The sequence below is a fragment of the Lytechinus pictus genome, unplaced genomic scaffold (assembly GCF_037042905.1).
Source record: "Lytechinus pictus isolate F3 Inbred unplaced genomic scaffold, Lp3.0 scaffold_19, whole genome shotgun sequence".
Lineage (NCBI taxonomy): Eukaryota > Metazoa > Echinodermata > Echinoidea > Temnopleuroida > Toxopneustidae > Lytechinus > Lytechinus pictus.
In genome coordinates this window covers 1,908,971-1,919,377 of record NW_026974140.1, presented here as the reverse complement: position 1 = coordinate 1,919,377, position 10,407 = coordinate 1,908,971, and the positions used below count along the sequence as shown (strand labels likewise).

The following is a 10,407-nucleotide window of genomic DNA, read 5'->3' as shown; positions in this document are numbered from 1 at the left end:
CATATAGTATCAAACAATGCTAATTCCACATGTTCAGGGAGAAATTAATCATTGTATCACTTGACAATGAGGAGAAAATTAGAATATTTCATATTTCATATAATAAAATACAAAAGAAATAGTGAGTGGATGACGTCACAGTCTCCTCATTTGCATACCAGCCAGGATGTGCATATAACTTTTTTTTATGAAATTAAGCGAAACTTTAAAATGTCATAACTTTCTTATTTTACATCCGATTTTGATGAAATTTTCAGTGTTATGCTTGTTGGATTTTTCTCTTTTTATCCAAATCAACTTTTTGTTGGGGTGGACTTGTCCTTTATTAAGTAAAAGGCCTATATGTGTTTAAATATTATTGAACCAGTGCTTAAAATACAATATTATTAATTTGTTATATTTTACAATTGTACATATTACCTTCTAAATTTATATCTGATGCATTGAGTGCAAAAATAAAAGGAGTCAATGAAATCTTATTTGATAAAAAGGGTTTTTATTGTACCTTAATATCAACGGACAAATTATTTCACAGCCGCTCCCGAAAGGGAAGAATATAATCATCATTTACCGTAAAAATCTTGAAATTAAAACATGCAATATTTAAAGAGCATGAACAAGATGTGTATCGTACTAAATAAATTGTACATTTCACCATCCTTTCTTTTCTCTTTTTGTTTCTTGGTATAATTTGAACGGCACAGCACCTCTCCTATCTGTACGGTATACAGTTTTTTTATGTAACGCCCCCCCCCCCCCCTTCTTGAAAGTTTTGTTCTATTTTAAAATTAATTTTCTTATTTAATTATGGCCACTTTTTTATAAAGAGAGCTATGGGGTGTTGCAAGAAAATATTTGCAGTCAATCCCAAAATTCGGTTGCAAATTACAAGTGATAGACTAATTTCATCTAAAGTAAACCAATTTATAGATTTATTGATGGAAGAAACAATAAATCAGTTGCAAGTTTGCAATGAAAAATAAGACTTTCAATTGATTTTGGAGTTTGAAATTGACTTGCGTTCAATTGCAAGTTTCTTGCAATGCCCCATAGGTCATTATTTTGCTTAAAATGAATTCACTGTTGGTTGTCTTCCTCCCCCGACCCCTATTGAAATTCCCATCGGCAAACCCTGATTTTGGTCTGCAACGACCAAAGCCCCCTCCCGGCCAATTTATATATCGCTACTACTGCTTTTTATCATAAAACATTCCTCTTTTTTTTTCTTTACAAATTGTGTTTTAATTATTTTTTCTCACTCATGGATGGTGTTTATAAAGAGGAGAGCTATTCTAGGCCGGTCATTACATGCTTAATTGAAATGATTTGTCTGTTATTGTTATTGCCCCCCCCCCCCAGTATCAAAATTCCCTGCCGCCAGGCTAGTACAATATGCAACAGAAAAAAATCTAATGAACGAAATTCTCAATTGCAATCAAAACAAAAGCGAAATTAAACAAACTATAAGAGAGAAAAGGAAAAAAGAAATAAGTAAAAAATATATATATCGAAAAACAGAAAAATAAATTTTAAAAAAGAAAAGAAAAAGACTAAGACAAAGAAAAGAAGAAAGACTGAACAGAAAAAAAGATGGAAAAAGAAAAAAAGACAATGGAAAGAAAAAAAAGAAAGACATGGAATTATAGAACAGAAAAAAATTGAGCTAAATGATTTTTTTTCATAGATCCTTTCAAAGGATAAGCAGTGGCAAAAATTGACTGCATGGTTAATTGCCAACCCAGAACCAATCAAGAAAAAGACACCCCTGATTTGGTCTTACATGCAATTCACTCCTCCCCCATATCGGGATGTATCTTGGCTAAGAAGCCCCCTCCCCCTGATTTGGTCTTGATTTACCCCCCCCCCCCCCAATATCGGGATGTGTTGGCTGCGCTGCTAGCAAGCTCGCTCTATGTATATGTAAGTGCATGTTGTTCTCGCACGCGCGCGCGCGCGCACGTACGCATGTAACCGCCAATTGCAATATTTGAAAAAAGAACCCGATCAACCACTGTTTTGCTGTTCAGAAGTCCGTCTATAATTCATCATAAACTAAAGGAACACAGGTCAGATTCGGACAACGACTTCAAATTCATTCGCAGAATACGCTAAACAGTAAGTTAGATAACAATTTTCTTTGATATTGTTTTCGTAGTTAGTGGCTCGGCCTGATTTTCTAGAATGTTACTGTTAGTGTTACTGTTAGATGTCGTTGTACTGCCACGGGGATTCACTGCCACCGCCACTGCCCCGTTGGCGCGGGCCGGGACGCGCCTGTCTCTGGCGAAATGGATTATGGGGTGCGTTAATATGCTTTGTATTGGATGAGGTGAGCTGAGCCGAGCATTGTCATTGAGTAGTAATTCGCTCGTATGGCCTGATATCTATTGTCAATGTTTTACAAAACCATCTCTGAATACCGGTATGAATTAATGAATGAATGACTTGTTAAACTTAAATTAATGCTGTACAGTGCAGTACTGTCATGACATTGACTGTCAAAGTGTCAATTAGGCCATTGGTTACTGCACAACATTGACATTGTTTCACTGAAATGGAAACCTTGCCGAAAAATATTGCTCTGGAATGAGGCCTATAATTTGTTGTTGTTGGTAGATAATGTTGGTAAATTAAGATGACATGGACATGGTAGTATTCAGGTGAAACATGGTAAGGTGTCCTAAATTTTAAAACATAAAGTAAAGCCTTAAAGCCAAAGGCTACGCAGGCCCTAAAAAGCTACGCACCACTTATTGCGCATGCAATTTCAATGGTAAAATGTGCACTTTGTGTGCGGAACTGTGACTGGAGAGAGTGACAAACGATTCCTATTCAATTTTTCTAGAGAGACTGCAATAATTATTCAGAGAAAACCTACAACTGTTTGGAATTAAAATATTTTAGAAATTGAGGCAGAGAAATATTCCATGATAAATCAAGAAGTGTTCTGAAAACATGGCGGGATTTTGGTATTAGTGAGTTATGTGATATTTTCTTCTTGGTTAGGCCTAAGGTTTTTTAGAATATTTATTACATATGAATACGATATAATTTGTTCAAATATAAAAATTGGCATAGTTTTTGACGTTTGTAAACAAAATTCGTAGTTTACATGTATATGTAAATGTATCCCCCCAAAAAAGGGCCTATACTAATCTGAACTCAGCCATGCCAGCTGACTAAAATCAAAATTTCTGAATTTTTTCCTTGGGATTTTTCCGTGGGATTGGGCGCTAATTTCGCACCGACCAACTTCGAGCAAAATTCACCACCAAATGTTGTTCTCAAATGTCGTATCAAGTCTGAATTGCATTTGAATGTCCATATGCCCACCGCTTTTCCAAATATCGGGAACAGCTGTATATCGGCTTCGATCTCTACGTCATTGTTTGAATCCTCATGCGTTGCTTTGCCGTAAGTTTGATATGGACTGAAGTTCGTAACCAAATCATGCAAACTGCCGCAGGCAAATCTTTTGGTCGCTAACTTCAGTCCTTATAAATAATGGCAAAGCCAAGCAAAGTGATGTCTGACTGAGAATTTGAACGATAACGTAATGTTTAATGTTGGGGCCCGCAAAGATAACCTGGCTTGAGCCCGGACCGGAAGGTTTAGCAAAACAAATTCTGGGTCCTGGATCGGCCCGGAACTCGGAGCCACCGCTCAACACCGCTGCTGCAGCCCTAAGAAAAACCTGGCCCCGCTAATCCCGAATGCACTTTCGTACCCTGCGATGTTCGCGAACTAATTTAACCTAAATATTTGTCCGAATCAATTCACTGAGCATCAGGAACATCTTTATTCCGGCTTCCACCATGATTTCATCTTTCGAGTTATCAGATTTAGGGTCTCACTCCACCGTATATTTATTTGGATATTTGCTGAAGTTAGCGATTACAACGCGCAAACACGAAGTCAACAGTGTTGCTGCCCTCTGCGTTCGTTTGGCAAAATCTGACTAAGAATTTTAACTAAGACGTCAAGATCAAAGCTAAAATAATGCTGTTTCAACTGCTCAAAGTGGCTGAAATTCATGTAAAGGATAAATTAAGTTAGATTATTCGAGAAAATAGATGAGCTTGGTTCATGAATATTGGTAAATGGTCACATTATCTTGGTGTTTATTTGGTATTTTTCGGAGACATAACAGCTTCTGATCTTCGCTGTTTTGGCTCTCAACCCGTACCGGCTTGGCCTGGGGAAAATCCCCCCAACTCACTGGTCTCTGAATTCCACCCCGGCATGGCTCCCACCATTACGATAACATCGGGAATGGAGCCAAAATACCGCCGTTCCCGATCGTGATGTTTGGAAAAATGGTGGGCATACTGTGTATTGACCTCAAAATGTGTGTAGACAATTTCTGGTGGAAAATTTTGCTCGAAGTTGGCTGGTGTGAAACTGCATTAGTGCGGGAGAATAATCTGAGATCCTTTCATAGGGCTAGGCATATCCACTTTTAAAGTTAATTATATTCTTTTAAATTAAGTTTGTCCTGTGATCACTTTTTATCTGTGTTTATTTATTTACTGATCAAAAACTTGCCCAAAATAATGTCTAGAATTCACCCACTGGCATATGATTGTCCAGGGACGGATCCTGGATTTCTCAAGGGGGGGGGGGCACATTTTCCCAGGAAACTTTAACAAGCACAAAAAAAAGAGATCTTTACTTGTGTATGAGACAATTACCGTGTTTACACTTGATCAGCTTTTGGTTCAGAACCAAAAGCCGATGCAGAATCGGCTTTTGGTTTATCTTGCACTGCATTTACACGCTGTTACAGCTTGAGGTGCAGAATCGGCTCGGGTGTCAAAAACCTCAATTGATACGCTCACCAACAATATACGTCATAATAAAGACAACGCTGGATCCGTGCGCTTACAATTATGTCACAATGGTAAAGTAAATGAAATGCGCACCAATTGCCGATGCAGAATCGGCTTTCTGTTTACACGTAGTAAAAAAGCCGATTCTGCATCGGCTCGCGGTTCTGAACCTACTACTTTGGTGGTGCAAATTGCTGATTCTGAACCGCGAGCCGATGCAAGTTAATCGTGTTTTACACGCTATGAAAAAGCCGATTAAGTGTAAACACGGTATATATTTCCGTTAGAAATATTTGCTGTATCTTTCAAAAGGAGGGACACACCTGTGTAAAGACGCCATATTTACATTAAACGCATTGACCCGAATTCACAAAGGTGGTTTTGAAAACCCACAGTTGAGTCCATGGTGTATGCAGATTTCCTGTATAAATTACGCTTAATTTAGCACGTATCTGGCGCGTGTATAAAAAATGTCCAATTCTAATGCGCACTTTTGTCGCAGTGCGCCAAATTGACGCCTGTTACCATGGTTAGATACGCTATTTTATTCATGAGTCCACTGTTTGAAGAGTGGACTCATTAATTCAAAACAGTGGACTCGTGATTAAAATAGCGTGGATAACCACGGTAACAGGCGTCAATTTGGCGCACTGTGACAAAAGCGCGCATCAGCATTGGACATATTTTGATCTACGCTGTAAATAAGCGTAATTTATACAGGAAATCTCCATAAAACATGGACTCAACCGGGGTTTTCAAAACCACCTTTTTGAATTCCGGCCATTGACTATTGCTCTCAAGGGGGGGGGGGGCACAGGTCAATTGTGCCCATCTGGATCCGCTACTGTGATTGTCAATACCAAGAAAAGAAAATCATATTGAATGTTATCAATTAATTGATTAGGCCTACCTTTTGAAAACTGCTGCTCTGGAAATATGACTTCAGATCATTCTTTTTCTATTAGATAATTTTCTCTTGCATATCTACATGATTGCTGATCAAAACACGTTACGCAGCAGAGTAACTGTGTTATATTGATCTATATATTTCCAGCATGCACACACATAAAATCTTTGGTGGGGGAATTTTATTTCTGTGACATCAATTTCAAACATATTTTCAAGTGAATTTGCTGCATATGTTGAAATAAAAATGATCATGATGCTGTATATGAGTGAATCATTGCATTTTGGAGCTTAAAGAAAGTTTTACTATATTAGTATTATATTTTTGTTTTTATCTGCACATGCATATTTTCCAACACTCAAATTGATTTTATTTCATTTAAGATTGGACGACGGATACACTGGATGATAATGTAGATGGTCCAGGATTATCTGGGAAGGAAACTACAGGTGTTGAACACAGAAAACCGTTTACAAGAAAACAACTGGAGTTTGTGAAAGGTAATTGTGTAAGAATTCACTTCAGTGGAAAAAATTGCAAAGCTTCCTATAAATAAAACAGATTGTACTCCTGCAGTGGCATAGCTGAAAAAAAAACTTGTGAGGAATGGTAAAACTACTGAAAAAGGCCAAATGTCATCCCCATTTATAGGATTACACGTCCTTTCTAACACCCCCCTGGAAAAAAAATCAAAATGCTGGCGGGGGGGGGGGTGGACACTTTGGCCCCAGGTATGCATGTGGTATGGTATTTGTCATCATTTGGGCAACCTCCCATTAATATAACGGGTTATTTTCTGCTAATCTATGGTTAAACATGAATTTCTTTATCATATTGTACGAAATGTTTTGTTGATATTTGTTAATTGGTTCTATTCAATTGAAGGGTAGTGTATTATGCAAATTTCTCGATATTTTAGAAAAATATATCAATTTCTCAAGAAAGCTTGCACGCACAACAAGCATTGATGTTTTGAACCCGTAGCTGACATACTGTCCTTTGCATTGTTTTCATCCCATATTCCTTATTACAGCTGCAAGAAATTAATCTTGCCGGGTACGCATTCACTTCACCTTGGTCGAGTGCAGCACAGTGGATAAATGTGTTGCTGAAGAAAAACACCATTGCTAGGATTCAAACCCACGACACTCTGTTGAAAGGTGAGAGTCAGAACCACTAGACCACGACGCACCCACAATTAACAAGCTGATGTCATACCCCCACTTGTTCTTTTGTATTTTATAACAAGAAGTCATGTTTATTCACATTTTGACCTCCAAGAACTAAAAAGTGGAGTGAAGATTTATTTAATGTAAACACATGCATTGCTTGAAATCATTTTATGCTACGTGGGACATATCATACACACGTGTACGAAAATATGAAATTATTATGATTTCATTTTATAACATAAGCCTAACACATATTCCTGACGATCATGTGCACATTCCAGTAATTTTAACGAAATTGTCAACATTATGCTTTTCTGATTAATTCTCTTCCTACCTAAATCTCCCCTTTTCTCATGCTTTCTTTCTATGGTCCCCTTCATTATCCTTATAACTATGTTATATGTAAAATGTAACCGGTCGTCCAACCCATTTGATTGAAGGGGTAGGTACTCTAGACTGAAAGTTATGTGATTTAAATTCAAAGAGTACATCAGACAAAAAAAAACACTGAAAATTTTATCAAAATTGAATGAGGATTAACGAAATTATGACGAATTAAAGTTGTTATTTTTTGGTAAAACTGTTCTCTGCAAGTCCTCATGAATATACAAGATCCCAATTTATATTTTTTTTGTATTATATGAATTCAAATTTTGTCCAAGCTAGGTTGTAAAAAATTACGATTGACTACTGATTTACTGTGTAAGACAAAAATTATATTATTTTCACACATAGTTGAGTTATTCATCTGATTCAACACAACAAAAATAGACAAAAAAGAAATAAGTGGGAATCTTGTATATTTGAACTATGGGAAATAGTTAAAAAATAGATGTGCTACTAAGAATTATTTTCTATATGATTTGCAAAATATAAAAAAAAGATGTCGCTATGTTTCTTGTTTTTTTTTCTATTTTCATGATATATTCTTTATTATTCTATTCTATATATTCTATTTTTGATATAGATATTATTTATTTCTTTATGTATCTTTAATGTATTTATGATAAACTTTTGGCATGTTTCTACAGAAAATCATTAAAAACGATTTATCTTTTCCGGACTCGAAAAACCTTATTGCCCTTAAACCAACCTGCTTCTACAAACCGAATAATCTGATTAATTCGCTTTTCGCGTTGCAAATACGGCGGAAATCGGAAAATTCAACCTATAACCTCACGTTGCATTGTACATATGCCCAAAATTGCATCTTCTTAGGAAAATTTTCAAAATTTGTGGTAGATCTCACTCAATGTAGCAGGTATACGTGTTGCACGATCAGCTGGCGAGATCGAAAAGGCCAGAATGTGCAAATATATGTACTGCAAAATTGCACTTCCGGGATTAAGCACGTCCGCCAGACACGATACGCTATTTTGCCGTGTGATTTACAGAAAAGTTAAACGGATTAACATGGCAATAACCACCTCTCAGAGATGGTTATGAGAAACCATATTTTGCTTGAAGCAGTTTATCAATAAACCGCATCGCGTCTGTTTCTACAAAATTCTACAGGAAAGATTTCCGGGATTCTGGATAATTACGCGGGTAATACCTTTTAACGATACTATGTAGAAACACGCCGTTTGATATATCTTTTAGGTGAAAAGAAAATAGAGAAATATTAGGAGGTTCTATTTTTATGGGGGTACTATTTTCCCCCCTTTTGGGGATATTTATTTCCTCTAAGTTTGGTACTCTTTACCTTTAATGAATCATTTGGCCATGTGAAGGCTATCACACATTTTGAGTTTAATCTTCGAAATTTGGTGTTCATCAGTTTGTTGTCCAAACTCTGTCTTACATGTAGATTTGTTTATAGGAAGATTAACATAATATCTATGTGGAGTGCAATCATTGACCTCTTGTAGAGTCGTGCAGTCACATGTATTCATAATGCTGGTGCTTTTATGCCATACATGTACTTGTCAATACTGGGTTCCACTCTTTTGTACTTTAACTCATTAGTAAAAAAAATATTTTATTAATGTCATTGAAGTAGCTGTGTGAAAGCAATTACACACAACAGATTTAAAATCAAGGTTATTGTATTACAAGTATCAGGTTTGTTTGCAGAACAGTGGTTTTGCCAAGTACTCAATCCACGTAAAAAGCCATCAGAGAGAACATGTTTATTCTTGGAAATGTTATTCATTTGTTGTGTTTTTCAATTAAACTCTGTCTTGATACATGTTTATTTTAGATACCAAGATTGACAGAGTATAGATGTCAACGAGGAGCAAAGTCATATATATTCATAACTTATGTGCTTTAATTATAAAGTCTATACTTGTGAATACTGTGTTCCATTTATGCTGTACTTAAACTTCTTATAGTAAAAACATTTGACGTTCTTGAAATAACTGTTTTCATCATTTTTTTCTTGTGCATACTTAATCCATTATCAAACCTACCATTAACCCGAGCTATATATGCTGTTCACCATTGGTCTACCATTCACTGTACTTTATTGGCCTACTATACATTGTACACCTTTGGTCTACTGTCTATCATTCAGTGTAAACCATTGGTCTACCATTCACAGTACACTTGTGGTCTATAATGTATGGCCAATGGTGTAAATTGAATGGTTGACCAATGGTAAAGAGTGTATGGTATGACAATGGTGTACAGTGAACGGTAGGCCAATGGTGTACGGTAAATGGTAGGTCAACGGTGTATGGTAAGCCAATGGTGTACGGTGATTGGTAGGTCAATGGTGTATGGTGTATGGTAGGCCAATGGTGAACTGTAAATGGTAGGCCAATGGTGTACAATGTATGGTAGGTCAATGGTGTATGGTGAATGGTAGGGCAATGGTGAACGGTGTATGGTGAATGGTAGGTGAATGGTGTACGGTGAATGGTACGCGAATGGTGTACGGTGAATGGTAGGTGTACGGTGTATGGTGAATGGTTTATGGTGAATGGTACGCGAATGGTGTACGGTGAATGGTACGCGAATGGTGTACGGTGAATGGTAGGTGTACGGTGTATGGTGAATGGTAGGCGAATGGTGTATGGTGAATGGTACGTGAATGGTGTACGGTGAATGGTACGCGAATGGTGTACGGTGAATGGTAGGTCAACGGTGTATGGTGAATGGTAGGCGAATGGTGTATGGTGAATGGTGTAAGGTGAATGGTAGACCAATGGTGTCCAGTGAACGGTGGCTGAATGGTAAATGGTAGGCCAGTGAATGGTGGCTGAATGGTGGTCAATGGTAAACCTGTCTATAGTGGCCATGGTAGATCAATGGTGAATGGTGTTTGATCAATGGTATATGAATGGTAAATGGTGCTCATGAATATGGTAATAGTAACGTCCCAATTATTTAAATTAGTTTGAATGGTATACCATTGGGGCTTGAATGGTATACCATTGGTGTATGATGGGTGCTGTGCGAATGGTATTCCAATGGTATATCAATGGTGTATGGTGTATGGTATTTCAATGGTATACCATTCAATTTTTTTTATAAGGGTTTGAACATGATTTTA

At 37.0% G+C, this 10,407-nt stretch overlaps 1 long non-coding RNA gene across 1 annotated transcript; it reads left to right on the top strand.

Annotated features, from left to right (window-relative positions):
• The first annotated feature begins 1,960 nt into the window (after positions 1–1,960).
• Positions 1,961–9,271, top strand: LOC129283572 (uncharacterized). The gene is made up of 3 exons (XR_010296681.1): positions 1,961–2,115; positions 6,120–6,236; positions 6,770–9,271. It is a non-coding gene; the product is annotated as an uncharacterized LOC129283572 (long non-coding RNA).
• Positions 9,272–10,407: the final 1,136 nt, after the last annotated feature.